Source organism: Calypte anna, chromosome 2 (assembly GCF_003957555.1).
Source record: "Calypte anna isolate BGI_N300 chromosome 2, bCalAnn1_v1.p, whole genome shotgun sequence".
NCBI lineage: Eukaryota > Metazoa > Chordata > Aves > Apodiformes > Trochilidae > Calypte > Calypte anna.
Genome location: NC_044245.1, coordinates 38,935,874 through 38,962,861, shown reverse-complemented (window position 1 = coordinate 38,962,861; position 26,988 = coordinate 38,935,874). Strand labels below are relative to the sequence as shown.

At 39.0% G+C, this 26,988-nt stretch overlaps 1 protein-coding gene across 5 annotated transcripts in view; it reads left to right on the top strand.

Annotated features, from left to right (window-relative positions):
• The window catches only part of THRB (thyroid hormone receptor beta), a 173,991-nt gene that overhangs the window by 18,437 nt on the left and 128,566 nt on the right, over positions 1-26,988 (top strand). The window lies entirely within an intron of this gene.

The following is a 26,988-nucleotide window of genomic DNA, read 5'->3' as shown; positions in this document are numbered from 1 at the left end:
TAATCCTATTTTACTCCTATGAGACTTAAACCAATAAATTAGTCAAATCATATTGATTTGACTGCAGAATAAACTGCAGTTTAAAAAAGTTACTGTATATTCTCAAGTGTCTTAAATATATGGAATTGTAGTAATTTTACTGATGAACCAAACTGGCGAATGCTCTTACGTTATAATTAGATTATACGCATGAAAGCAGTGTGATCATTCTAGAGTACAGAACCGTTCTGTGTCCTCTGGTGAACCTAACCCAAGAAATCAGGGTTCTGTTTTCCACTGGAAGAAATAAAAGGACTGATTCCCAAGCTGACTGATAGGAAGGTAGAAAACAGGGCAAGAAGGTTGATGTTTCTTCAAGTTAATGTAAAGTAAAAGCCTAAGTTTTTCTTTTGATGGATGAGGTAGGAGTGAAGTTGGTGCATGTAGAACCAAATTACGTACATGTATGCATACACAATACTTGTCTGTTTGGGTAGAAGGGATTCTTCTCACCTGCTAAATATTTTTTGCCTCTCCAAAGACTCATGTTTGAAGGTCTTCTGGATTACTTCATGGGCGTTGGTAGAAGTACAGCAACAGTGTTGCTGGACTGTAGAATGTGTTTTGGAACAGCTGTGTAGGATAATAAAGGACCTCTTAGAACAAAATTTAAAGTGCTTGTCAAGTATGTAAGTTGCTTGATCATTGGACAGTTGCTCAGTAACTGATGTCTTAGTGACATGCATATGGATGAACCATTTTTAAAATATTCACAAGAAAAATACACTGTGTGTAAGAACAGCTGCTTCCATCACCATTGCAAGTTGGCTTCCTTGAGTCCCGTGTCATGTTTGCTCTCATTACCTACAACAACCAACTACCTACAACATCTGTACAATGTTCTTGAACTCTGGGCCTTTTCCTTTCTCCTGCTTCATGGATTTGCAGACCTTCACATCTTTCTTCCACTGCCTTGATCTTGAACCTTGGCCTCCTTTAGTATAGTGTTAAACTCTGCACCTCCAACCCATGACTTTGCTTTAGTTCCCTTGTCTTAGCTGTGCTGCTACTTGCTGTATTAATTTAACATGTAATTTAACAAGCTGCTTCTGCTGTTTCTTGGTTTCTTTCCTGTAGAAAAAACGAGCACTACTAAATTGAAGCTCTTTCTTCATTAGCATAGTTTTTTCCTCTGGCCTTTAGCACAATCTCATAATTCCTGGTCCATTTGCTTGCCTCCTTGCAACTCTTGACAGGTAGGATTGCCTTCGTCTGACATCGTACAACCCGTTTTCTAGCTTTAAATTAAAATAATTTTATTTCCACGCTTTATTAACTTACCCCAACTCTTTTTTTTCCAATATTTCAAATATATCTTTTTAAAATGGGGTGTGTTTATGTGCAAGGTGCTTCAAAGTGTAATTAGAAGCTGTAGTGTTCATGTGTAAGGCTTAGAATAACTTCATTGATGGCTTCAGGAAATGGGAAGGTTTATTTTGAGCCCTCTTTTTGAAGTTGATGTCTTATGTCTAAGTGTCTTACTTTCTATATGGCATTTATTCTCCTAAAAAAGGTGAGGTGAAACACATTATCTGGTTAGATAAACAGGGAATATTCTGCTGTATCCGTGTAAATCCAGAATATACATGCCCATGCACATATGCAATAAAACGGTTTTAGCCTTTAAAACATTGAAAGAAATTTCAATATAAAGCAAAATAATTACTTCCAGTAAATATTAAAGTATAATTTTATTTCTACAAGTATAGAGACAATTATATCTGGAACACAGAGTACTTCCTATGCAGCATTGAACAGCATGCATTTTATGTTGTGATATTTAGCTGTGTGATATTTAGCTGATGTGATTTACTGAAGTGATTTGGTTTGTTGAAGTACTCTGTGTGACCAGAATGAAACCACTTAGTTGGGACAGAGGACTTGGATCAGCTGTGTAGTTTGATTATTATGGTTATAATGTCAAGCACTGAGGAAGAGAAATACCACAATTAAAGTTGATTAATTCAGATGTCTTTGAGTTTATGCAGGTAAACTAAGGTTTAGAGTCCTTAGTACTGCTTCACTTTTCAGGGTGCATAGCATTATAAAGTAAAAGTAATAGTTGTGTTTGAAAAGGATGGCTCCTATAAACTTTATCTGAACACTGGATCCCAGGGAATGCTGTTGGTTGCGTAGAACATAGGGAGCATGTGGTCCCTGCCTGTAAACCCTACACATGTAACAGTAATTTATCACTGGTTATTGTGAATTTTGAGTTGAAACATTACTTAGCTTTGCACTACGGAGGGATCAAACTTGACTTCCCAGCTTAGAATTCAATTGTTGTGAACTGTTCAGCTTCCTTCTTTTTTTTTCCTTATTTTCTGCACACCAAAGTCTCCTACCTCAGGTACTCCACACTTTTCTCCTTTGCCAGAAGTAAGAGACATTTTCTTTCCTTGAAGAGCCCTATATATGGGGGTAGCATCCTCAACCTCATTTCCTCATAGGATGGGGAGGATCCAGTTCAGTTGCCCTGACTGCTGTATCTGGCAGATGCTGAAGGCAGCTGCCATGCTCCTGCTGCTGGCAACATGGCTTGTCCTGTTCTTGGTTCCCTCTGACAGGGTCTTCTTGTCACCAAAAGGGATAAGTCAGTGACAAGTGTCCTGTTTTGCCATTGTGTTGACCAGATCCTATGCTTTTGGATTCTCATCTTTCTGCTTTACTCTGTGTTGGCTCCTTTGGTGATGGTGGGATTTTTTGCTTTTTTTTTTTTTTTTTTTTTTGTCCCCAGTCTCACTTTTTTTGGCATCTCCCTCCCTTTCTCCCCCACTTGGCAATTCTGTTGTGCATGTCTGTGGCCACTGGCATGTGTGTTGGGAGACTTTGGTGTAAAGGGTGATAGCCTCTGAAATATATAAAGCCTTCGTTTTCACCAAGTAGGTTGCTGCACAAGATACCATCTTGATCACAGCTGTCTTCGTTTCCACTGAACTCTGGGAGAACCCAGAGACTTTTCTGGTAGTTAGACCTCCTGGGAAGCCCTTTTGCTTTGATCCTCTTCCCAGGGAAGATGAATTTCCCCTGCAGCCACTGTCCCAGTAAGATGCAGGGGATGTACTTTCAGCCATACTGGCTATGCCTTTCCAGTCAATGGATGCTGGGATTGTGTTTTATAAGGCAGAAGAATCTTCTACTGTAATCTCTTCAAGGGGCTTTGTATCAAAATGCTTTCAAGTTTTGTGAAAGTAGGAGTGCTTTTTCTGCTAGGATGTTAGGTGTGGGTGGGAATGGTATGACCTGGTGCAGGGAAATGCTGGGTTCCCTAATCCCTGAGAGAGGTAGGGCTCTGGCCATGCCCTCTGTAGAGCTGTTCTCTGAGATAGCTCTCCCAGTCTCCTTGTCCTACATCCAGTGACATTGATAATACTTCTGGTTTTGGCATAGGATACTGCAAGGGGGATGGCTAGGCTAAGGTTCTTCCCTTCCTCTGCTGCTTCTGTCTCCCCTCCTCTGCCTTACTTTCTCGTTAGGGCAGGATGTCCCCTTTTTACATGGACCTACAGGGTCTTCAGCCCCCCTTTTGTGGCACAGCTCTGAGAGCTGTCACTTGTCTACTATATGTGGTGAAACCTGGTTATGATTAAACCTTTAAGTTACAGATGTGGTGTGTTTCAGTGTTTTTCCTCCACCTGTCTAATAATAAATCCTTCATTATCAAACCCTTCTTTTGCCTTCTTTATGAGAGACAGATGGGGTTAATGCCTAGCAACTAGGCTTTGGCAATACTCTTGTTGGCATCTGTTGGTGAGGGGCTTTCATAGCTCCGGACAAGAGCGCCTGGAGCCTATCTTAACCCATTTGGGTCGTGGTTCTGGTCTTATGACTGGAGGAATAGGAACAAGCAGGCTTTCCCCAATCTGCCCCCAGTCCAAGGGTTGATGTGCCAGGCAGCTGCTCTCCCTTGTCCTCTTCTCCTTTCTTACAGACCATCTTGGTTTGCCAGGCTGCTGTCTGAGGGGCAAGGGATGGGCACCATGGACAGCTGGCTGGGAAGGGGATGACTTCTGTGGGCTCACTGGGCTCTCCTGTGAGAGACCTGGCGGAGAGGCCAGACCTGGCCTCATTTGTTCCTGCAGACAGGACCATGATTCTGCTCCTCAGGCTCTTCACTGGCTTCTTTACAGTTCCTGCTTCCTGGCCTGGAACTAGGTATATGGAGAAATGCATGTATACATAGTGTGCTTTCTGCTATTTTCAGATGTCTTCAGATCTTCTGAAAAACCTGATAGCTGATAAATTCAAGAATCTGAACAATTATTCCTTTTTCCCAAAGTTTTCCAAGGTTTGGGGTTTTTTTCCCCAAATACTATAAAAAGTTCTGTGTAGCATGAAAAACTTAAGCAAGCCCCTCTACCCCGTTTTCCCTTTCTGACTGGAGTTTCACAGTGACAACAGGATTAATTCTTATTGTAAGGACCTTGCTTGCCAAATTACAGACTCTGTTCTAAGGAAAAGGAGACCTCAAGTACTTGAAAGAAAAAGCATCTAAAATTTTGCAGATACAAATAAAAACAGACCAAACAAAACCAAAACCAAATAACCCCACAAAAAATCCCCAAACAAACAAGCAAACAAAACCCAAAAAACCAAAAACCAACCCAACCCCCCAAAAAACATTTCCTTTGGCTACTTCTGCAGAAATAGCAAGACCATTTTGGCTGTTTGAACACCAGCATGGTTTGCCTGGAGTAGCTGTGGTGTTTCCATCCTTCAAGATATTAAAAAAGTGTACAACCAGCTCCAGATGACCCTGCTAAAGCAGCAGGGTGGAGCAGGCAATCTCATGAAGTGCCTTCCAGCCTTAGTCATTCTGTGACTTGAAACTTTCTGAAAAAGTTGATCTTGAGATGAGCAGTCTGATACAAGGAATTGCAGTTCACTTGTTTTAGAGATGAGCGAAGTAAAAAGTAATTTAACACAGATTAATTTATTATGAAGTGTTGAGCACACTTTAAAAACAAGCTAGTCTGCCAGGCTTGGCCATAATAAATTCAGAGAAGTCAATAAAAATATTGTGAATTCATAGCAAAATAACAGCAAATCTCACTACTTCTGTCTATGCAAACAACATAAGCTTCTCTGTAGTTTAAAAAAATACCCTAAATGCATTTTCCATGCACACATCAAAGTTGTGAGCTTACTTTAAACTTTCAACCAGAACCTGTGCTCTGACCTTTTCACGTAGGGATCATTGCCTTCAGTTGCACAGAAAAAGTCATACAGGTGTAAAAAGGGGACAGGACTTGGCTGTTGTTTTGGAGTAATTTTCTGATCATACTTTACATGTAAGTATAAAAAGCCAAATTTATTTAAGCAAACTACTGTATGAACTCTTGCCCTCCTTTCTCCCTTGACCTTTGCTGCCCAGTTTGGCTCCCAGAGTTTTCCCAGAGATCTCTTTCTTGGCTATGTGTCTCTTCAATGAGAAGCCCAAGTTCTGAAAGCAAGAAAGCGGTGGAATGGCAGCCATAAAACCTAAACTCAAGCAAACAATCTTCCTTCTCCCATTACTACTGCACCTATTCATGAGGTAGCCCCGTGGGGACCTTGGCTGGTGGCCAAGGTGTGTACCAGAACACTTTACCTTTGCTCATAGTTTGAGCTCATCCACAGGTGGCAGCTGAAAATTCATGCCCATAAGTTCACATCAGTTTAACCTGTGTTGTGCAACAACACTGCAGGCTGCCTTTTTTAAGAAAAGCTTTCTCTTTCTCAATATTTTTTACATACTTTACTTCCTTAACTTAGGAGGACTAGCAGGAAAGCTCGTCAGCAATTTACCGTAGAGATAGAAGGCAAAGGGGAAGTCGATCGCTGACAGGATGTTGCTTGCTGTCCAGGCAAGCATAACGTGCAATAAGATGAAAAACTTGGACTCCTCTTTATGATGTTCAATTCCAAACCAAGTTAAAACTTGAGCTCAATCTCTTTAAAACCCATCTGTGTAGATACAGGCGTAGTCCATTTTGATGATTGTATCTCTGCAGCTGAAATCATTCATCGATGGTATGAGAGCGATATTTAAAGGCCAACCTGTATCATTCAGAAGTCCAGATTTACAGGAGAAAATCTACAGTCTGTATTTTCTTTTAATGTTTTGTTGCTAAGGGTTTCCTGATACATCACACCTATTCTTGTCAATATTTCTTTAGGTATTCTTCCTTTAAATAGCTTTGGGTGGGTGGAACATCCCGTACATCTGCAAAGATCTCCTGAAGTCACTGGGAGCCATTTCTGAAGATGAGCAGCTGAAGGAAGCAAATACATTATATGCCCTGCACAGTCATAATCCAGTCTCTGTTTGGGAAAGAAGTATAGAAAGTAGAAAGTAATCTAATCTAAAAAAGTACTATAGAATGTAGTAGAAAGTAATGTAATCTAAAAGAATTTGAAAAAATATGTAAATTAGGATTGGGAGAGCCTCAATATATTATTTTTGATCTTTAAGAGAAGAATTATTTAAACTAAGGAAGAGCAGAAACCCAGAAAAAGCAGTATGTGGGAAGAATATGAGAAGTTCACCTTGGCAGATGTTGGAAGTCATGGGGTAGAACAGTACTAAGCCTTACCTGTTGCTATGAGAAGGTTAAGAACTGCAATCTCTGTTAGGAGATCCAAAATTTCACAACACTCAGGTGATGGTGTAACAGGAAGAAGGGTGTGGGCAAAACTACAGAGCGACATATGAGTAATTCAGGACCTCACCTGTTTTCCCATCTGGAGAGCAGGGCTAAGTGGGGAAAGCAGATGGGCAGATCAGAAGTTAGAGTTTAAATACTTTCACTGAGCTTCCCCGCTTTGAGGTTGATCTCAGGAGATTCCTGTTGCACACTCTTTGTATTTTTTTGATGGATGTGTTTTAATTGAGTCAGAAAAAATTATGTCTAGTGTCATTCCTTCAACATACAATATCAGAATGGCAAATCTGAGCTACTAGGATATACCCATGAGATGCCAGCAGTCTTTGAGGTACTTTATATTGATTTACGTCGGGTATGTTTTCTTCAACAGTGTTCCCAGTAGTGGATGAGCCACCTTTTTAATAATATCAAGGGAGTGGAATTACTGTCTCATTTCCATGTGAAAAAGTCTCAGTTAGAATGGAAGGCACATTATGACCTTAAGTAGTGCCCAGAAGCGATAGGACAGAAAAAAGAATTTACAGTTCCAACAATGAATTTCTTTAAATTCAGTCAGCATTATGTATTTTTAATAAATCCACATCTTACTGCAATGTTTGAAATCAGGGACCAGGTCTGCAAGATGAAACTTAGTATAAGTACACCTGAAACTGGCTTTAGTGGTTATTACTGCCTGAGAAGTGAGAAAGGCAAGAACACAGGTGATACAAACTTAATATTTACCAAAGTTCAACAGTTTTATGAGTAAAATGATCTGCTTACAGCGTGTTTTTAAGAGAGAAATAATTTTATCTCCGATACTAAATTTGGAATCACTATATCCAGCCATCTGTATATGTCAAGCCTAATATCTTGCTTTAGGGATTAAATTTATACCATGCTTTGTTTGTTTTTCTTCAGAATTTTGCTGTATCATTTTGTTGGCTTGTTTTTGGTTTGGTTTGGGGGTTTTTTTCTGATAGAATGCAGAATCTCATTGGTGAATTTTGTGGTATTGTTTACTGTTATCTTCATGAAAAACTTGGAAAAAGTTTGTGAAAACTCAGTATGAGAGTCCTTATACATTTGTATGTCAGTTAGTCAGTGGTATTGATATTTGAAGCCATTAATGCTCTTCCCTTTTTAATCCAAGATAATGTCTTCTAATCAACATTATGTAATTCAGCAAATATCACAAAACCTACCAAATTAAATTACTGTACTCTTTTGCTATCTTTAGATCTGCAGCATAGCATGTATTTTTGTATGGTTTGAACCTTTTGCTGATCAGTAGCTGAATGTCTGGTAGTAAATGCATTATATATTTGAATAAATAAACTTCATTTTCAGTCAACACTTATCTTCAGACTATGCATCTGGTAAATTACCCATTTTTAATTAAGAAACATTTTACCTCTTTGTTTAACATAGAAAATGGGGACATTATTAGGGTGTTGGCCTTGGTGTTTCCACAACACTTCAGCTGCTTTGATCTGGCTGTGTTGACACTAAAATTGGGTCTTCTGCTTGGACATGTAGGACAAATATGTGTTTAGTTAGACCATTACAACATTGGAGGAAGTAACAAGAATCAGTAAAGCAAAGGCAGGCATGGCAATAATAAAAAAAAAAAAAAAAAAAAGAGAAAAAATTAGGCAATCCAGGGTCATGCAGAACACTGTCACTTTGCTTATGTAACTTATGGCTATAAACAGTGGTCATGACACCACCCCACAGCAATACCAGCTCTTCTCAGCTTTGTGCTGTTTTCCTATGGGTCACATAGGATCAGTCCTAGAACATTGTGTTCCCTTTTGTGTTCCTCTCATTTGTTTTTTTCTCTAACCAGAAGATACTAAACAGAAGAGAATTCAGGGAGGAGTTGGAACAATAATAGAGGGAGTAAAAGGGAAATGACAATAGCAAGGACTGCAAGGTGTCTGTGTACTTACGTTGAGGATGTGTGTCTGAATTGTCTGAAAGAAGTTCTTAAGGGAGACTATTAAAAGAGAAACTGTTTTTTCTTTTTTAACTTTTAACAACGGGATAATTTAGTGGAAGGGATCTATCTAAAACTTTGGTTTGTCTGTGAAGGTGTTACCCCCTTGGAAGTGGGAATCTTAAGTTGTGTAAAACACCAGCAGCTCTATCATATGGAATGGAATGATATGACTTGGTAGAATGGAGACCAGACAGCTACTGAAGACCTATCTTGCATCATCATTTCTTATAGTTATTACATGTTCTGGTTTTGAACATCAAATAATGCCTTTGACCTAACTGAACTCTAGTATAGCAACATTAAGAATATGGACCATTTACATCATTAAAAGAAAAAAAGGAAAATACACTTAAGTATTTCCTATTTTTAGTGTAATATTTTTTAAATGAAATATTATAAAGCAAAATACAGCAAAAATATGTTTCTGTTATTTGCCTGGTGCAGGCATGTGTAATCTTGCAAGTGCCATGTGACATTTTAGATTTTATTTTATTTTCCCTTTAAGCTTCAAACTGACAGCTAAAGTGCCTTAAAGGGGTCTTTATTCTAGTTGAAGTGTTCTGATTGCTCTCATCTTTTCTTCCTTTTCCTTTTCTTTATGGTGGTATGTTAAGTTTTAAGCATCTTTGGGGAAGAAGTGCCACCTTTTCTATATTCATTGGCAGCTAAAGCTATTGAGTACCTTTTTAGTGATCTTAACAATCATCAGTCAGCCAAAAAATGAGGAGTACCTTGTAGAATTGCTGGTTACATGTGACCCTGAATCAGAAGTTTAAGTGTCTGTAAGTTAAGAAACTTGCAGGACAGGTTGTGTGGTTGGTCACCTCATTCACTCTTTTCTTATTAAAAATGCTATTTAAAATATAAAGACAACTTTTTAGAAACTAATGTTTTAAAGGCACGATCTCAAAAAGCCTAAAATGCAGATAACTATAGGGAGGTTGTAGATTGGATAACCAGGGAAGAAAGGGGGGAAAAACCTCTGTCTCTATGTCTACCAAGTCTGATTTATGTTCCTGTAGTTGTGTGGTACCCAAACTGGGCAGTTCTTCCCAAAATGTGGTGACTGTTACCCAGCCTTGAGCAGAGGTGTCATGGTAAAACTTCAGGGCTCCTCCCAGCTTCCCAAAGAAATCCCAAAGAAACTCTTTCTTCTACATTAAATTTTCAAATATATCCTGGCTTCCTTAGTGTCAGAACGTAGCACGTCTAATAGCAAGCAGTAGTTGCAACATTTGGACAACATCCATTTCGACTCTCTCAATCTAGGTCTTTTTCTCAAGTGGTCACAAAGAAAGCATCTTTGGTGTATGGTTTTTCCTGTCTTCACATAATTCCTTCTTGTCCTTAAATTTAATTGTCCTTAAATTTATTTATTTAGGGCCCAGGTTGTCTTACTCTAGTCTTTACAAGTAAACATTTCAGAAGATTTTATGAATGTTTATAGTATGTTTGTGGGTTTTATCTCTTGCTGTCACTCTAGAGTCACCACTCTCAGCTGCTGAGCTGTCACAGTGTTCACTAGCTAGCATTTCAATTTTCTTTTGCTACTGCTGATGATCTTTGCAGGTGTCCTGGAGGCTGTGCAGAATGGCTGGGAGCAAACTGGTGTAGGCAAAGCTCTTACAGAGAAATGATGCTTTGAATGGAGATGATACAAGCATGCTTTTTCATAATCTTCCTTCCCCTCTCATACTTCCCAGAGGAAGTTTTGGAGCCTAATGGTGAACTTATAAAACATGTAAGGTATCATTAGTGATAAGATACATACGGAAGTGGGGATAATGAAAGGGGGAGTATATCACCACTGTCAGTGATTGTCTGGAGATGACTTTTCCAGCAGTAAATTCTCAGAAGTGCTGGGATAACATATACTAAAAATGAGCAATTTAACTTCGTGTTCTAATTAGCGGTAGATTTGCAGTGCAGTTTTCCTGCCTGATTGCCACTATGTCACTTTTCAATGGTTTGCATTGTTTCTAAGTGTGGTGCAGTAATGCACCAGGAATGACAGCATTGCCATGGTGTGTTTGTGTTGTCATCCAAACAAAAATCCTTCTTTGATTTGTTCCTGCATACATTTAAGACTGGACTTACCTGCATGTATGCCTGTAAAGGGTGTTTTCCAGACATGAAACCAGATACGATCTTTCTAATAAATTCTAACACATTTTTATCTAATTAGGAGTGTTTGCTGTAGTTTTTCTAATCTGTAACACTTCATTAGGAAAAAAATAAACGTAAGTGATTCAATTTTCAGTGCCTGTGTGTTTACCCGTGTTAGAAATTATTCTTTAACTCTCTGTGTTTGCTTTTTTAAGGATATCATGACTCATTATTTACTCATGGGTAATCATCTTTAGTAAACTGTGCATCTTGTGAGAGCTAATACAGAGCTTCATGTGTATTGCTTAGAGAGACCCTTCAATTCAAAACCTCCTGCCAGCTGTCACCCCCATGGCTAATATCACCTCATAATGTAGAGCTAGTTACAAAATACCAAAAATAATGCTTGTATTAAGAGAAACAGGGAAACTTGCAAATAACCAAGAATTTAATACCATGTATGACTTCAGTGCTGCAGCAAAATATACTTGGGCATATAATACTGTAGATTTCTGGTTTGTATCTGATATTTTGCTGCTCTTTTTGGTTGGTATTTTATACTTTTCCAATTAATGAAAGAAAAAAAAAAAGGCATAAAATAGTTTAATCTTGTCCTTTTCCTGTTATGAGGAGAAAATGTACTTTGTCTCTATTGCCAGTTGCTTCCCTTCAAATGATATTGTAAGTTTAGTTTTGAATCATTCCCTGGCTGACAAACTGATGCTTCCCTTGTTTTGTCTCCTCTTTATAAAAGAAGTGAAAAGATTTAGTTCATGAATTTTTCATGCAGATTACAGACGTACTGTTTGGGGCCAAATCCTGTCCCCAGTTAGGAGTCCATGTCACCAGTTAGCGGTCAGAGGCAGTAGCAGCTTTGTGAAGGTATTTCAGCGTAGTAGAGAGCCTTAAATGTTTTGTTTCTATTGTGCATATGGGGGTTAGAATTAAGCAGATGATAGATAAACTGATTATAAAAATAGATAGGAAGTCGAAGTTCATTTTCCAGTCCAACATGCTGCTGCCAGTACTGAAGCAAGAGTAAAACCATTACTCACTGCCCTGCGGGTGCTGCACCCTGCAATGAATGAGTACCAGATTTTTAAATATCTAGTAACATCATGAAAAACTGAAGTCAAAGCACAAGTTCAGATCTTAATTAGTGAAACTGCCTTTCCTCCTTCAGTGCTGCCAGCCAAAAACCTGATTACATTTTAAACTTTCGGAAAGATACTTCGCCTTTTCACTTCTTGGGATGTGTCTGTGAAACCAAGGGTGAGGAAAGGGGTAGTACAGGAGGTGGCTTTACCTGCCTTCATTGCCTGATTTCAGGTTGGTAACATCCCTTCAAAGCTTTACTTTCAGAGCAGCACTTTTTACCCGGGAATTCTTTCAGCCTCCATGATTGTCTATACTTTGAAGTTAAAAATCAAGTTAACCTTTGACCAAGAATTGCAAAATCTCCTGATGTAAAGCCCTTCCCTTTCTGCTGCCTGATAAATGAAAAGCACTCTGCTTAGAGGACTCGAAGAGCCCGTGTAGAAAAGATGCAAAGTTTTATTAATTTTGCCTTGCAGTTTTTCTGGGTAATTATTTTTAGGAGGAGGCATCACCGTTAGGAGTTTGAAGCTGCTCCTTGCTTTTTTGACCTGAAAAAATAGAAAACTAGGCAAAAATTATTAGTGGGGAAAAATGTTAGTAGATGATGTGAGGACCTTACTTACAGCTGGGGGGCCTGTGGGGTAAGTATGAGATTGCACTTACACTTACTGACTGAGACCTGTCTAAAATAAAAGAAGAAAGCAAACCCCAAGAAAGCTAAATAGAAATTCAGCCTCCTCACTCTATTTTTTGTGCTGTAATGAGGAAAAAATTCCCTCAGCGCTGAGACAGTGTAAGTTGTTTTTTTCCCCATTGCTTGTCTCATTCAGCATCTGTTTCCTGAAAAGGGGCAGAGAATTGGCTGTTGCTGGTTTTGCAGCCCTCTAAAGCTGGCGGGCATACGCAGTCTTCTTCTCATCCCCAATACACAATCTTGATGGAGGACAGAGAGAATTGTCTGGTATAGGGACAGATGATATATTTTATATTTGAATTTCTGGTTACTGCTCACTGCACGAGTGTCAGAGCATCATGAGGTTTCTGAGGGAGTTTGTTAAAAGTTTCATGGATTTCTGGCCTCTTGGTATAATGCTTTTACAAACTGTCTTCCTGTCACTGGGGAGCTCACAGGTGTGCTTGTGGGCTCTGCACTGTCTTCTGGAAGGTTTTGTGTCAAAGGAAAGCTGGGCATCTCTACCACCACCTAGGTGAGGCACCCTGCAGTGCTCAGGGAGCTGGCACAACAGCTGCTGCTGGCCCACATCCACCTCACGGGTCCTGCTAGAAGGCTTCACATGGCTGTAAGCTGGGAGAGGGTACATTTAGGGTAGACATTAGGAAGAACTTCTTTATTGTGCAGGTATTGAGACCCTGAAAAAGGTTGCCCAGACAAGCTGTGGATGCCTCATCCCTAGAAGTGTTCAAGGCCAAGTTGTATGGGGCTTGGAGCAAGCCAGTCTAGTGGGATGTGTCCCAGCCCATGGCAGGAGGGTTGGAACGATGATGTTCTATGATCTTTAAGGTCCCTTCCAACACAAACCATTTTATGAGGCTGCTTTCCACCAGATGCATGCAGTAGCATCAGTTGCATGGTGCAGCAAATGTGCAATTCTTCAAGTGGGAAATTTCCAGGCTCTTGTAGGCTGTATGCGAGTGCCTGAGGTTAGGCAAGGCAGAGATTTCTCTTCATCATCTGGCTCTGGCAGCATCAGAGTTAGGACATTTTTAGCACCCTTTTTGGAGGTGATATGTACCTGGAAGGGACATTCTGTCTACTTCAGGCAGCGTTGTTTATTGTGGGATACAGAGTGTGGGAAGGCAGACGTGACACAAACTATCTGTTACTATCAGGCTAGTGCAAGATGGGTCTTTTAAGAGAAATCATAAACATGTTTGGCATATATACACAATGAAGTGTCTCCTGTAAGACTCATTCTTTCAGTGTTGCCTAATCAATTTGGTGCACTGTTTTTGAAGCCTTGATTTCTTCTATGCTTTGCATCTCCTCAGATATATGGCTGCTGAGGGCTTTTGATGCTATGTGCTTATATGTGCTGTATTTATAGCCCTTATGAACTTGTCTTGCAAAATCACTAGATTATAATCACTCACTTCTGGAGTACTGAATCATAAATATGCAGACTTGTTGGCACTTAGAGACCTTTATTTGTCTATCAAACTACATTAAAAACAAGTCAGTCTATCGGTACAAGTTAACTTGAAAGGGTTAGGATTAAGATACCAGCTCTAGCCAGTGGCAGCACTGGGGTGGAGAAGGGTAGATAGATGGACAGACAGATTGGAAAAGAATTAACTATTTAAGTTGGAGTTATAAACTGATGCTTTGCCCGAGCAGGTCTGTCATTATTTGTTTTGCTCTTTCTCTGGGCAGTTCCTCTTCTAAGTCTGCTGCTGAATGACATTTTGAGAATCTTCTCAAGGATAATTGCTGCCATAAAGGTAGATATTTTCATGTTCTGAATGATGTCTGCCTGGGTTGTAGACAATTGTCATGTCTCACTGCCTATTTCTTTGCTTACTCATTTTTTTCTGAAATTTAGGAAAAAGTGTTAGGGAATGACAATGGTAAAATGGGTTTGCCATCCTTGATTTTTTTTAAATCACAGCTTGTCTTTGTGGAATTTCCTGGATTTTTCTTACCTTCTGAATTATTTTCTGTGAATAATTCAATTTCTCAGAGAGGTTTTAGGTGCAGAATATAAGCCAGGATAATTAAACAAAGAACAGTTCCTATTGAATTGATGAAACTGAATAGATGTCTGCCTGGCAACATAAATACAGAATGGAAGAAAACAGGAGTTTTAGAAGGACTCTGAAGGATCTGATAAGTCCCCTCTTTGTTGCTACTAAAATATCTTAAAAAGAGAGAGAAAGCCGATAAAGCACTGTGTTGGAGAAAAGTAATATATTGTATAAAAGCAAAAGTTTAGTTTTTGGCTTATGTAATAGAGGAAAATGTCACTTGACACTATTATTAGTTGCACTAAAGGCTTGTCTTTACTAAAGGCAATTGAGTTTTTTCCTTTCTGTCATGGCATATAGAGGTAATGTCTTGATGCTGTAGTGTTAAGCCAAAACAATTTTAGCTGCTTTGAATTTCTGTTTTTTTTTTCTCAAAAGTCTTACGTCTGTCAGTCACACTACAGAACTTGCTAGGAATTATGAATATAAAAGTTAAGGGATGATAAATTGGGCTGCTGCACCACCAGTGTCTTGCTTTTCAGTGTCTTTTCACATAAATGCTGGATTTTGTGCTGTGCAACAGAAGCAGTGGTAAATAAATTCAGGGCAAAGCAGAATTTTGATATATCAATTACTCAAGCTTTATGTGGACAAATGGTGGGTTATGATACTTCTACTGGGTAAATTTTTTGGGATTTTGACCCTTAACATTTATATGAGTGGCAGAAATACAATATGGTTGGTTTAGAACTCCTAGGCACACAAGGATTGAAATGGGCTGGTGTGGCATACATCCCATCACATCAAAAAAGTATCAGTCACAATCATGTGTTACTGCTAGTTTGGTAGAAGCTGTTTAATTTGTAAGAAATGTATCATGGGAATTTTTTCCCCATTTTTTTTTTTCTTTCTTTTTTTTATTTCTTCTTTTTAACAGTTAAAGGTCTCTGCTGTGGTGTTTTGCTTTGTTCTAGGAAAGAAACCAATCAAAGTGGGCTTTTCATTTTCTCCAAATTATGGCGTTACTCTGATAATAGTTGAGGAATTTATTTTTTGCTGGGTTTTGATACTTGATACAGGATCTTAAATTCTCAAAAGTGACTCATGCTTTGGCATAAGGCCATTTTAGAGTGCATAACCTAAAACATCTGAAAGATGGTATTCAGTTCTTACTGGAAAAAAGGTTCCATTAAAGACATTTCAGTTTGTCAGTGAAATGCTCGGGCATCCAAAATCACCACTTGTATGTGCAAATATAGCGTATATGATTTCCTTTCAGGCTGTGATTGAAAGCTTTTCGTATCTGAAAAACTTAGAAGAATAAAAACAAACAAGTTTTTACATCTTTTTCTAATGACATAATCCAGTGTGGTGTGATGACTTTATAATTTGCAGAATAATGTAATTTATTTTAAAACAGTTGCATTATTGCCTGTATGCTTGCAAAGGGAAGGCGAGCAGGAATAACTGATAGCCAGACAATGTGTTAGATTTTGCTAATTTGTATAATACAGTCAGGCAGATGGTGTAGTTGCATAGCTATAAGCCATTGTCATCCTGGTTTCCTAAATTCTAGACAATTCTAGCTGGATAATAGCATCCTCTGCAATATTCTCTTTACAGTCCTTACAACACTGACCGATCTAGTGGCTGCTTTGCCATTTTTGCTTTTGATTTGTGATGGAGTTAATACAAACAGGTGATTAGGCCACAGCAAACACCAATTTGTCATCCTGTGATTCCTCGGAGCTGTAGCAGGGGGAGGCAGCAGGAAAGAAATTGCTGAGTGGCCTGACATAAAAAAATGGGTAAATCTTATGAAGCAAAATCTAAAAACTGGCAAGGATTCTCAAAACAGCAGCACCAAAATCAAGTGCCGTTGAATGATAATTTATGTATTGATAAGAAAAAGCAGACTGCTGTGTCTGTTCCTGCCAAGAAGACATTTTTCATATTTTTGTCATCAATACATACCTGTGAGGATAATCTGAATCAGTCCTTGTCACCAAAATACATCTACAGAGATAACCACAAGCTTCTTAATGTCTTTTATTCTGAAACACTGGCAGTTTTTCTTCACATCTAAAACAAGGGGGCAAATAATTTGAACATCAAAAATAAAAAGGTCTGATTTCAAATAATTAAGACTATCACATTCATCTTTTATGTTTACAGCATAACTTTCAAGCATAGCATAACATGAGAAATTAAAAAAATTGTTCAGGAGTTCACCATGGATGCATCCCATGGGAGAGGTTTACAGTTCCTTATTGTTTTGAGTGAAGAAGCTGGGTAAAAACCACAAGGAAATCTGAAATGGTTCCATGAAACAGGCAGATATTCATCAAAATAACCTGGTACTAACTGTCATCATTCAGTGGAAGATATGTTCATAGTTAATAATTTTGATTCTTCATCAGTGAGAAAACCACGGACTATTCAGTCCAAGTTTTTAAAGATGCCATCCAAAATGCTGTCCAAGATTTTGATTAAAACAGAGTATGCCTTTTGCACAATGAGATGTTATGGCTGGTTCTAATTAACAGTGAACAATTGGAACCACGGGAGAACAAAATAAAATAATGATCCGGACAAGTTATAGAGCTTTTCCATTACATAGTCTGTATGACTGATCCCAAATACAAAAGTCATAGATTGATCCTGAAATAAAAAAAGGGGATGTTGAAATATTATATGAAACAAAAACTCTTCTGGTTTGTAAAATGAAAAATGCAGACTTGTACTCCATTGTAGCTTAGCTGCAATATTCAGTTGCTTTTTTTTCAGATGCATTTGTAGAAGAGAATTCCTTCCTTACATGCAGGAAGCAAAACAAATGCAAAAACCTTTTCTGAACAAATTAGAGGAAAGAGAAAGTAGGATATTTTGTGTCTGACATTGCCTGTGGACATCAGAGTCCAGGCTGGAAGGCTATCAACTTCTGCTTTTCCCCTTGTATTCCATCTGGGTTGCTTCTCTGCCCCTCTCCTCTAGCAGCAGCCTTTGAGCATCTCTTTTTGCCACCAGCCCTATGCTGTCATGGAAGGATTGTGGAGGTGCTGCTACCCATTCCTTTCTCCTCTGCAACCAGGACCACTCAGCATCCTTGTGCCTTGGGTTTGTTGCTTGTGCCTCATACCACTTCGTTTCTCTCTACTCATTCATGTTCCACTGCCCTTCTGACTCAGGGATCCATGCCAGAAGTCAAAACACTGAAATATATATATTAAAACAAAATTATATGTGGGAGATCTATTGCTCAGGATATTGACATCTGTTGTATTAGATCTAGATGTCTCTTGACCATTAATTAATTGTAGTGCCTGTCTCCATCAAAGCAGTTAATAAGAAACTAGTGTATTTTTTTGGTATATATAGCACTAGGTTTGGTGTGTTGAAGGGTAACTTTAAAATCGAATGCATAACTCTGCATGTGATTTCCCACCTATAATGAATTATTTTCAAAATTTATTATTAAACTGATCTTAGCAAAGAGGCTGGGGAAAGTAATTCCAGTTTTCTTTACTGTAGTTTCTTGATTAACAGTCAGATTCTCCCATTTTAGTGCAACAATAAGTCAGTAGGATCAAAAGGGCCTCAGGATAACTTTACACAAAATGTTTTGTGATTTCCAGTTCAATGTTTTATTGTGAAGAGATGTAGAAACCTCCCTGACTTAACATCAACAGAAATTGAGGTAGCCATTGGTAACTAAATAAAGGATGTGCCCCATGTTGCAACATAATTTCTCAGCTAGATTCTGCTCATGGAATATATCAAAGTGAACCTTAGCATCCTCCGTAGTTCAGACACAAGTATGCTGAAGTCAGTTTTGTGTTTCTGCTAGTTTTGGGACAAGCTGGCTGGCAGTTTGCTTCAGAGCATCCTCAGGCACAGCTGGAACTGGTCTGGGTACCCTGGGGTGTGCCATGGAGCCTGGGTCTCTGGTGCCCTGGGGAATGCCTCTCCTCAGGAGGCTGCAGGTGAATAGAGATCCAAAACACTGTGTACATCCATCATAAGTCAGGGCAACCCTCTCCAGTGTGTCCAGGTGCCCTTTTTGGCCAGATGGGCCGGCGCAAAGGCAGGAATGGTTGTCCTTGGCAGTGTGTGACTCCAGTGATGTGCTGTTATTCAGGTGCTGGTGACACTGAGTGCCATCAGTGAGCCTGATGTGTAACTGGATCAGGCTCATCAGTGAGTTGTTCTGCTCATGCTCCTTGTGCAACCATGTGGAGGCTCAGCAGCCACTGGTGTGGACTGCAGGCACCACTTTTGGTCTCTGCTCCCCTTTCGCTGCCAAGACTTGCATCAGCTGACTGACATGCTTTGGCTGGGTGCTGGTACATCATCTGGTTTTAGTGTGGTTTATTGCTTTGGTCTCAAAGTGTGCTCTGCTCATTTATCATCATTTGCTAACCATAAAACAGATACATGCTACCAACTTCAGCCTACATAGGAGAGCTTGGCAGAGACTGCAAGCATCTTTCAGGGATGACATGCATTTTAAATCCTTTTAATGGTAACATTATAAAAGGGTCGTTAGTGTAAATGGTGGTAATACTTGGAGACTTTCTTAAATATATATATATTTAGTGTAAAGTATTTCTTTTAATACATCTTTATGCACAGACCCTCTCAGTATAATTACAACTTTGTAAATACCGATTATTTGGTTTCTATTTGTAACAAAGGATTTATCTGTTGAGTTACAACTGCAGATACCTCATAAACCTGGCAGCTGAGTATTATCAATGATACAATGATAGCAATGATTACCAATGATACAATGATAGCAGGGAAAACAAGCAAATACCACTGTCCTTCTAAAAATACAGAAATGTAAATTTAAGCTTTTTTTATGGAACATTGAAAATGGAGAAAATGCCACTTTCCCCTTTCCTGCTAGTTGTACATTCAGAAGATCTCAATGTGCATAATTGCAGTTGTGAATATGAGTACTTTGACAGATTTTTTAGTAGAAATAAGCATAAAAGGCAATTGCAGAAGATTGATACTTTACTACATAGTCACTAAACAAATGTCTAAATCTGTCAGTTTTTCTCTTAATCAGAGTTCAGCCCAATTTCACCCTTGAGAAAGAACACGGAGCTTCAGCATTCTTGACCTTATCTCCAGAAAATAAAGCAAACATAATTTCTTAAGGCTTTTATCCTGTTATCTCAGCCATTAAATCTTGATTCAATGGTTGTTTGAATTCAGTCTTCACTGGTTATCTCTAGCAAATAGTGTCGCTGTCACCAGAGGCGTTTACCACCACCTCTCCACAAATGATGAAGAGAAGTGAGGCAACTGCAGAGGCTACTCAAATGTAGCAGTGTGTAAATCTTTGCTGTGTTTCAGCAAAGATTTATAGATTTTGTATATACTGTGCATGAGGATATATTTTCCAAAGGCCTTCTTAAAAATACCCGTTTCTATTTCATTGTCTATTTGTCATAGACATGTATACATATACATATGTCTATTTTCAGTATGAGGGTGGTGAGATTCTGGAACAGATTGCCCAGACAAGTTGTTGATGCCCCCTCCTTGGAAGTGTTCAAGGGCAGGCTGGATGAGGCTTTGAACAACCTGGTCTAGTTGAGAGGTGTCTCTGCCCATGGAAGGGAGCTTGGAGTTCCTCCCAACCTAAGCCATTCTCTGATTCTGTGATGTAGAGAACAAAAGCAGCCATTTGAAAACCATTTTCCAGCAGAATTGCTGGCCTGATGATTTACTGCTTTTGTACAATACTCCTGTGCTGTAAATACGAAGCAATTACTCTCTTCTCTAAGCTTGCTTTGCACTGATTTCCATTTTAGCTATTCATAGGGCATCTTTCATGGCTTTAAAAATGCATGCAGAGCTGAGGGATGTATTTCTTCCTCAGACCAGGCAGTCTGTGCCATCTCTGAGCCACAGAGGGACAGTTTAATGGGACATATGCTATACACATGGGACTTAACTGAGAGAAAAAAATATAGGTACAAAAAATAGAAGAAAGAAATGTAACAAAATATCTTAAAGATAAGGCTGTTAATGTCCTACAGACTAGCTACAGACTGTATATTTTTTCCTGGTAGCTTACATGTATTAAACCTTTGCTTTCATTGAACTTTCTTGCTTAAATTTATGAAGGGAATTATCATGAGAGCTGCATTACAGTGTGAAGGTGTGATGGGTGTCATCTGCCACCCCCAGGGGAACTTGACACCACCAACTTAGTTATTAGAAAGTGTTGGGGAAGGAGAGAGCATTCTGAGTGCATCATCAGTTGGAGGCTGCCAGTCTGTCTTTAAGCTCTGGATGTGTTGGGTTCGGACTGGAAGCCCGGAAAAAAGCTGTAACAAAGTGTGTCATGTTTTATTTCAGGACTCAGTAATAACATTCACTGGCTAAAGATACCATGCAAGCAATATTTACTGTGCATTTGTCCTTGAAGATACTAGCCTTTTTAATTCTTCCATCCTACAGAAGACAAACTAGGGGCAGATAAGACAACCATAATCATTCTCCTATCTATGGGGTGATTATAATATGCAGAAAAATAAGTGCTTTCTGATACAAGGCTTGAAGGTCCAGGTCTTATCTCTGGTATAGTTTATGCTTACTCAGAGATACAATGATTAAAATCAGACATGTGGTATAAAGAAATCTGAATTTAAGGATGAGATGGCTCACCTTTTTTGTCTGTCTCAGCTTGCCTGCTCTCTGGGTCCTCTTCAGTAAACTGAGGAGAATATCTGGGGGCAATGTTTGCACCACCAATCTTAGAAGCAGTAATTTCCACCAATAACTGCAGTATATGGTTAGGCACAGGTAGGATAAATACACCTGAGTCTGCAAAACTTTCTCCACCTTCATACATTGTGTTTAAAGCTTGAAGGTTCTTCTTAGATCTGAACAGTTTTAGTTTTTAGTGAAGTTCTGGGCAACAATCAGAAAAGTGTTGAACACTGATAGTTCAAAAATATGTCTGAAGTCTTGTTTTCAACATCCTGCTGCCTTTCATTGTTGGGTTCTTGATTCTAAGCAAGGTTTTAAACGTTAAGATGAATGGAATGTCTCTCACTGACTGCAATGTGCAGTGTTGCACTTTTTGTGGCATTTTTGTTCCCTACAGAGATGACATCCTTAAATAGTTTTCAGAGGGAGAAAATAATGGTTTTAGGGCATATGATTATGTTACATAAAGAGAGAATAGCTGCCCTTTTCTGAGATCTGCTCAGTTCTCTTCAATTCTGTTAATCCTGATGTTACAGCAATACATTAGCTTTTGCTTTTAATAGCATAAATGATAAACTTTTCTAAAGGAGTAGAGAAATAAGTTTGAGGATTTGAAAAAGTGGTTTTGGTACAGTTTTTATATTAAAGGTAAATTAATTTATCTTTGTAAATTTTGAAGCCAAGGGAAATTGTGACATTAGTATTTTTAGTGGAAATAAAATGTACTCTAATAGGACTTGAAGATCGGCTAGCCACAGTACATTTTAATCTTGTTAATTCTTCATTAAGAGAATTGTAATGGAAATGCTGGCAAAACAGGTCTGTAGGTATTATTGTCTGTGGACTCACCATTTACTGGAGAGGGTAATAGCTTCTGGGGAGGAGAAGGGCTAGCTTCATAAAAATCACTGAACTTTATGATTTCTGGAACATCCAGTCAGCAAGAGCATTATTAAATGGTGGGGGAAGAAAGAGGAATGTGCTGTCACATTCAGCTCTTCCTTGGAGAAGGACAAGCATGAGACAGGGGCCTTGTGACTGGTAATACTGGTGGGGCAGCAGAACATGGACCACATGTTCCTCTTGCAGCTGGCAGTGTAGGCATGTGTAGCTGTGGGTGGAGTTATATGCACTTTTTTGGCAACGATGGTTAATTTTTTAATCTGTACATATGCCTCATTTGGAACTATTTTGGGTGTTTTCTGCCTTCCAGTTATGATCTTGCCTTTGCTGTCCAATCTCAACACGGGCTTTCTTCTAGCCTCCTATCCCGCAGAGAACATACACCAGCATGACAATTATGATAGCATTGCACTGGTAATAAATATTCTTGGGATGCATCTGTAGGTCCCAAAGTTTAAGCCACGCACACAGGTGCAGCATCCACAGCCTCCCCTCTCCCACAGGGACCACGTTTCCCTAAGGAAGCTCCAAGCAATCCCAGGCACGCTCTGTAGAGTTTCAGAAACGAAAACGCCCGTCACGGTTTAGACTTCTGCATGCTGCAGTTGTGGCTTTTTGCTCTACACAGCGCATGGTACAACTTGTGAACTACTGCAAGTGCTGGAACTGTGAAATCAAATGGCCTTGAGTCAAGATTAGTGGGGCAGGAAGAATTAAATTACATTTCTGTGCCAGCGGAGTTCCTTGCATCTTGAGGAAGAACTTTGCTGAGGGAGGTCAGTGAGATTTTCCCTGTTGTGGGGTTTTTTTTATTATTTTTTGAGGTTTGTTTTTTTCTTCTGTGTTTTGTTTGGTTGGGTTTTTTTTTGGGGGGGGGGGGAATATTGGTCTTTTTTGGTTGTTTTGTTTTGTTGTGTTTTTTTTTTTTCCCTGCTATACATTTGTATTCTTGATGGGAGCTGCTGAACATCAGAACTTAAAGCCAAACCTACTGGAGTGAATTTAGAAATTAATTTATCTCCTGGTTGCGATTCTTAATTCCCCACCTCTTTCTTTCCTTGGCTCTGATGAAGTTAGAACTCCATGCCCTTCCCAAGCCAGATTTGCTTTCTGTGATCTTTTGTGAAAAAGGAAATTGTAGTTGCTTTGCTCAGTCAGTCTCTTTGTTGACCTCTGAACATCAGAGCATCCTGCAGGGACCACAGAATTAAACTGAAACAAATTCTGGGGTGATGGTGAATCTGTCTGGAAGACTGAAAAGCTTTGCATCTTTTGGTAGCTTTAAATAAGTTTCCCCTAATTATTTGTTTCTCTTTAAAGAGATCTGTGAAGAATTTCAGGAGCATAAAAGTAATTCATACTAGGATGAAGGACATTTTGTTGGATCTATAAAGAGTAGTACTCTCATCCTTAACATGGTATCTGTACAAAGTTTTAGGCAGAATTTGTCATTTATAACTAAACTTTGTAAAGTGAGCCCAGCTGCCTTTTCTCCTACTGTCTACCCGATGAGTGCTGAATCATTTGGAAAGAACTTGTTTTAGCTAATTGGGTGTATTTATTATAGACATCAAAACCATATTTTGGTCAATGGTAAGATACATTGCTGTATCTAAAGTTTTCCATTTTCTGCTAAACAGCATGCAACAGAAAAGATCAATTAATACTGTGAAACAAAATGGAACACTTTTGTGTGTACAACTCCATGCAGACAAGAGATTTCTAAGTCTGGTAAAGGAGGAAATTTAAATCTATTCTGCTGTCTAATCAGTTTGGTGGTATTAGTTTTCCATGGCTCAACTGGAGTCAGTGGTGATTCTTTAAGAAGACTCATGCACAGCATCAGTAGTGAAGCACATTTTTAAAACAATCTCTGTCAACCGGGTTTTTTTTTAGTGTTAGTATTTGCAATACCGCTTCATAAGGAGTTCTGAAAAAGATGCAGCTTGCAAAAGGTTTTTTGGGGTTTTTTGTGTCTGAATTGAAAGGATAATGGTGAATTTCTTGAAATTACAGAGCCTTTTGTCACTGACTGGGGTCAGTTGTCTGCTTAGTTTTACTTTTAACTTAATGGTATTGATGTATTTTTGAGGCAGTACGCTGGAATCCCTCCACAGTGTATCCAAAGTTAACACATTTGGGGACAGGCAACAAGTACAGTTTTTACCGTCGAGTGGCATATGCTCAGAAATATGACACAACTGAATATTGCAATTAGAATGTTTCCTTGATTGTTTTTTTTTAGAGATCTTTCCCTCCCTCTGAGCCAGAAGGTCATTAAGCATGAGAGCAGTGCAGGCAGCTAGCAGGAACTGTTATATTTTTATCTAAAAGCCAAAAGCCCACGTGAAATTCTTTGCCAAGGTGTCAGATAAGGTGGCAGATAAGTCAGGACTGATAAGTCTTCTGTAGGGACCACTGGACTCTTGGAGCCTCACCCAGTGTGGCTTGGGGCACACTGGGGTTGGGTTATCTCTACATGTATAGGAGGTAGTTCATCCAAAGATGGAGAGAAGCTTCCTGCTACCTGATGGAGAGCAATAACTGTGCCTTCTTTCTCTGGCACGTTGCCCTCTTGGTCAGATGTCTGCTGAGGCCACCAAGCTAGGTAGGCATCAGGGCCCATGAGAACTCTCGATGGGAGGTGCCCATGGCCCTCATTATAGCATGTCCTGTTATCAGCAGCTAGATCAGATAAGGCAAATGTATGCAAACTGTTTCTTTAAGCATTTTTTTTTTTAATTGGGAGTCATAAACCCTGCCAAAGTCAGCTTTCATTCTTCTTTAAAAGTACGTAGGATGAGTTAAATATGCTTCAAAGCAGCTTGTGCTGTGAATGTTTCTAGCATATAAATACTTTGCTTCAAAAGCTGTCGATCTTGCACAAGTCCAGGATGACTTTTAGTCTTCTTCAGACTTGCCTCTGTACTTGCTTTGTGGTTAAAACAGGCTGTCGTGTAGGATATTCCTTTCCCTGCCCACAAAAAAACATTCTGGTCTTAGAAACTTTGTGCTGTGGACTGCTGTTGTGTTGGGACAGGTGAGTAATAAAGATTGAGAGACACAGTATGTCCTCAGTAACACTATGGCTAGCTTCAAGTGGGTGTTTTGCATGAGAAAAGTAAGGAGGATTTGGCTCATGCTGTAATAAATCCTACTCAATCCTATTGAAACCCTACATAGCATCCAGTGATAGAATACCTCCTGGTTCTGTCCCTTGTTGCCTGCAATGCAGGCAAAACCTTTCTTAAATTACCTCTAGTGGGTGACTCACACCTCAAGCCAGATGGGTAAATGTGAAGTTATCTGGTATTGAATCATGTTCTAATAGCTGATTATCAGAAAGAGCTGTAGAAAATGAAATTTGTGACTTTTTATGTATTTTTCTAAGTACTGAAATGACCTTAGAGTTGTTCTTCTTCCTTCGTAGGTAGGTGTGCAAATACTCAGCTGTGGTGAATCAGACAGTGTAAATGTCAGCTCTCATGAGCTGATTCATAAAAATGAGATCTCATGCCTTTTCTTCAAATGGATGTTTAATTTAATGAATTTCTGCACTTCAGGAACGTCTCTTTAAGTTTACCTGCTGTGTTTCTTCAACAGGCTCATTTTACAGGTCTCACAAAATACCAGGTGAACGTAGACTAAATGAAGGAGGCACTTCTACTGTTCACTTAAATTTTGCTTCCCACAGATTGACAGAATCACAGCCATTCCTAGAATAACTCTGTTATTAATCCCTCTGTCCCTCAAGCCCCTCTGCTCACTATATAGCAGAGAATTTGTCTCTTCAGACATTGCACTGAGCAGACTACTCTTTGAGGCCAAGCTTCAAATTTGTCCTTGAGAAAGATGAACAAGGTCTCTCCTTGTTTTCCCTTCATCTGTAAATTTCTAACCATGCTGACTGATGCCTAATGAAGTGTACAGAAAGCGCTGGAGGTTGAGATGCTTTGCCTGTGACTCAGCATGATTTTCTCTGCTTTTCATCAAATACCAATAATAATAGCCAGATTTTATTAGACTTCCCGTTTTGTTTTCTATTTCATGCTGTGTATTATGCTAATTTAGAAAATGAAATAAGATAAAGTGTGATTCTGTTCTTGCATATATTAGTGGAAAAAAATTTCCCACTTACTTCAGAATTACCAGAATCTAATTCCCAGTTATGATGCTGATGCCTGCAAATAGTTCTCTGCAGCTGTAAAAGACTGAACAGCAGTCACATAGAAATTAAAAGTGTAATTGATGTTTTTGTAGGCCTCAGAATTCATTGATTGTTTCGAGTCATGGGGTGACTTTTTCAGAATAGTCTGAAAGCTCAGTTGTGGGAGTTTTTTCAGATTTTGTGTTGTACATTGGTAGGCTATAGGCAAATGTTAGAATGGCTTGGTTGAAGCAGATGTTAAATGAAATGGCTTGATGCTTTCACTCTTCTCTAACTGCAGCTGACCCTACCTGTTTCGGGACTGAGCAGAAAATAGCTTCCTTTATAAAACCTTCCATCTGGGAAACTCTTTGAATGCCCATACTGCAATCCAAGTCCATTATCTTGTAATAGAAAATATCGTGTCCAATACAAATAGTATCACCAAAAATACTGGTCATAAAGTACTGCTTGCAGTGAAAATAAGCCTATAAAGTGTACCTAATCAGCCTGCAGATTAGGTGATGAACTGACTAGATCAATAGTTTGTATTGATAGTTCCAAAGCATTTGAAATGTTTGTTCAGAGCAGTTAGTCATGATAGTAACTAAAGTAACTGAGGTAAATAAACAAAG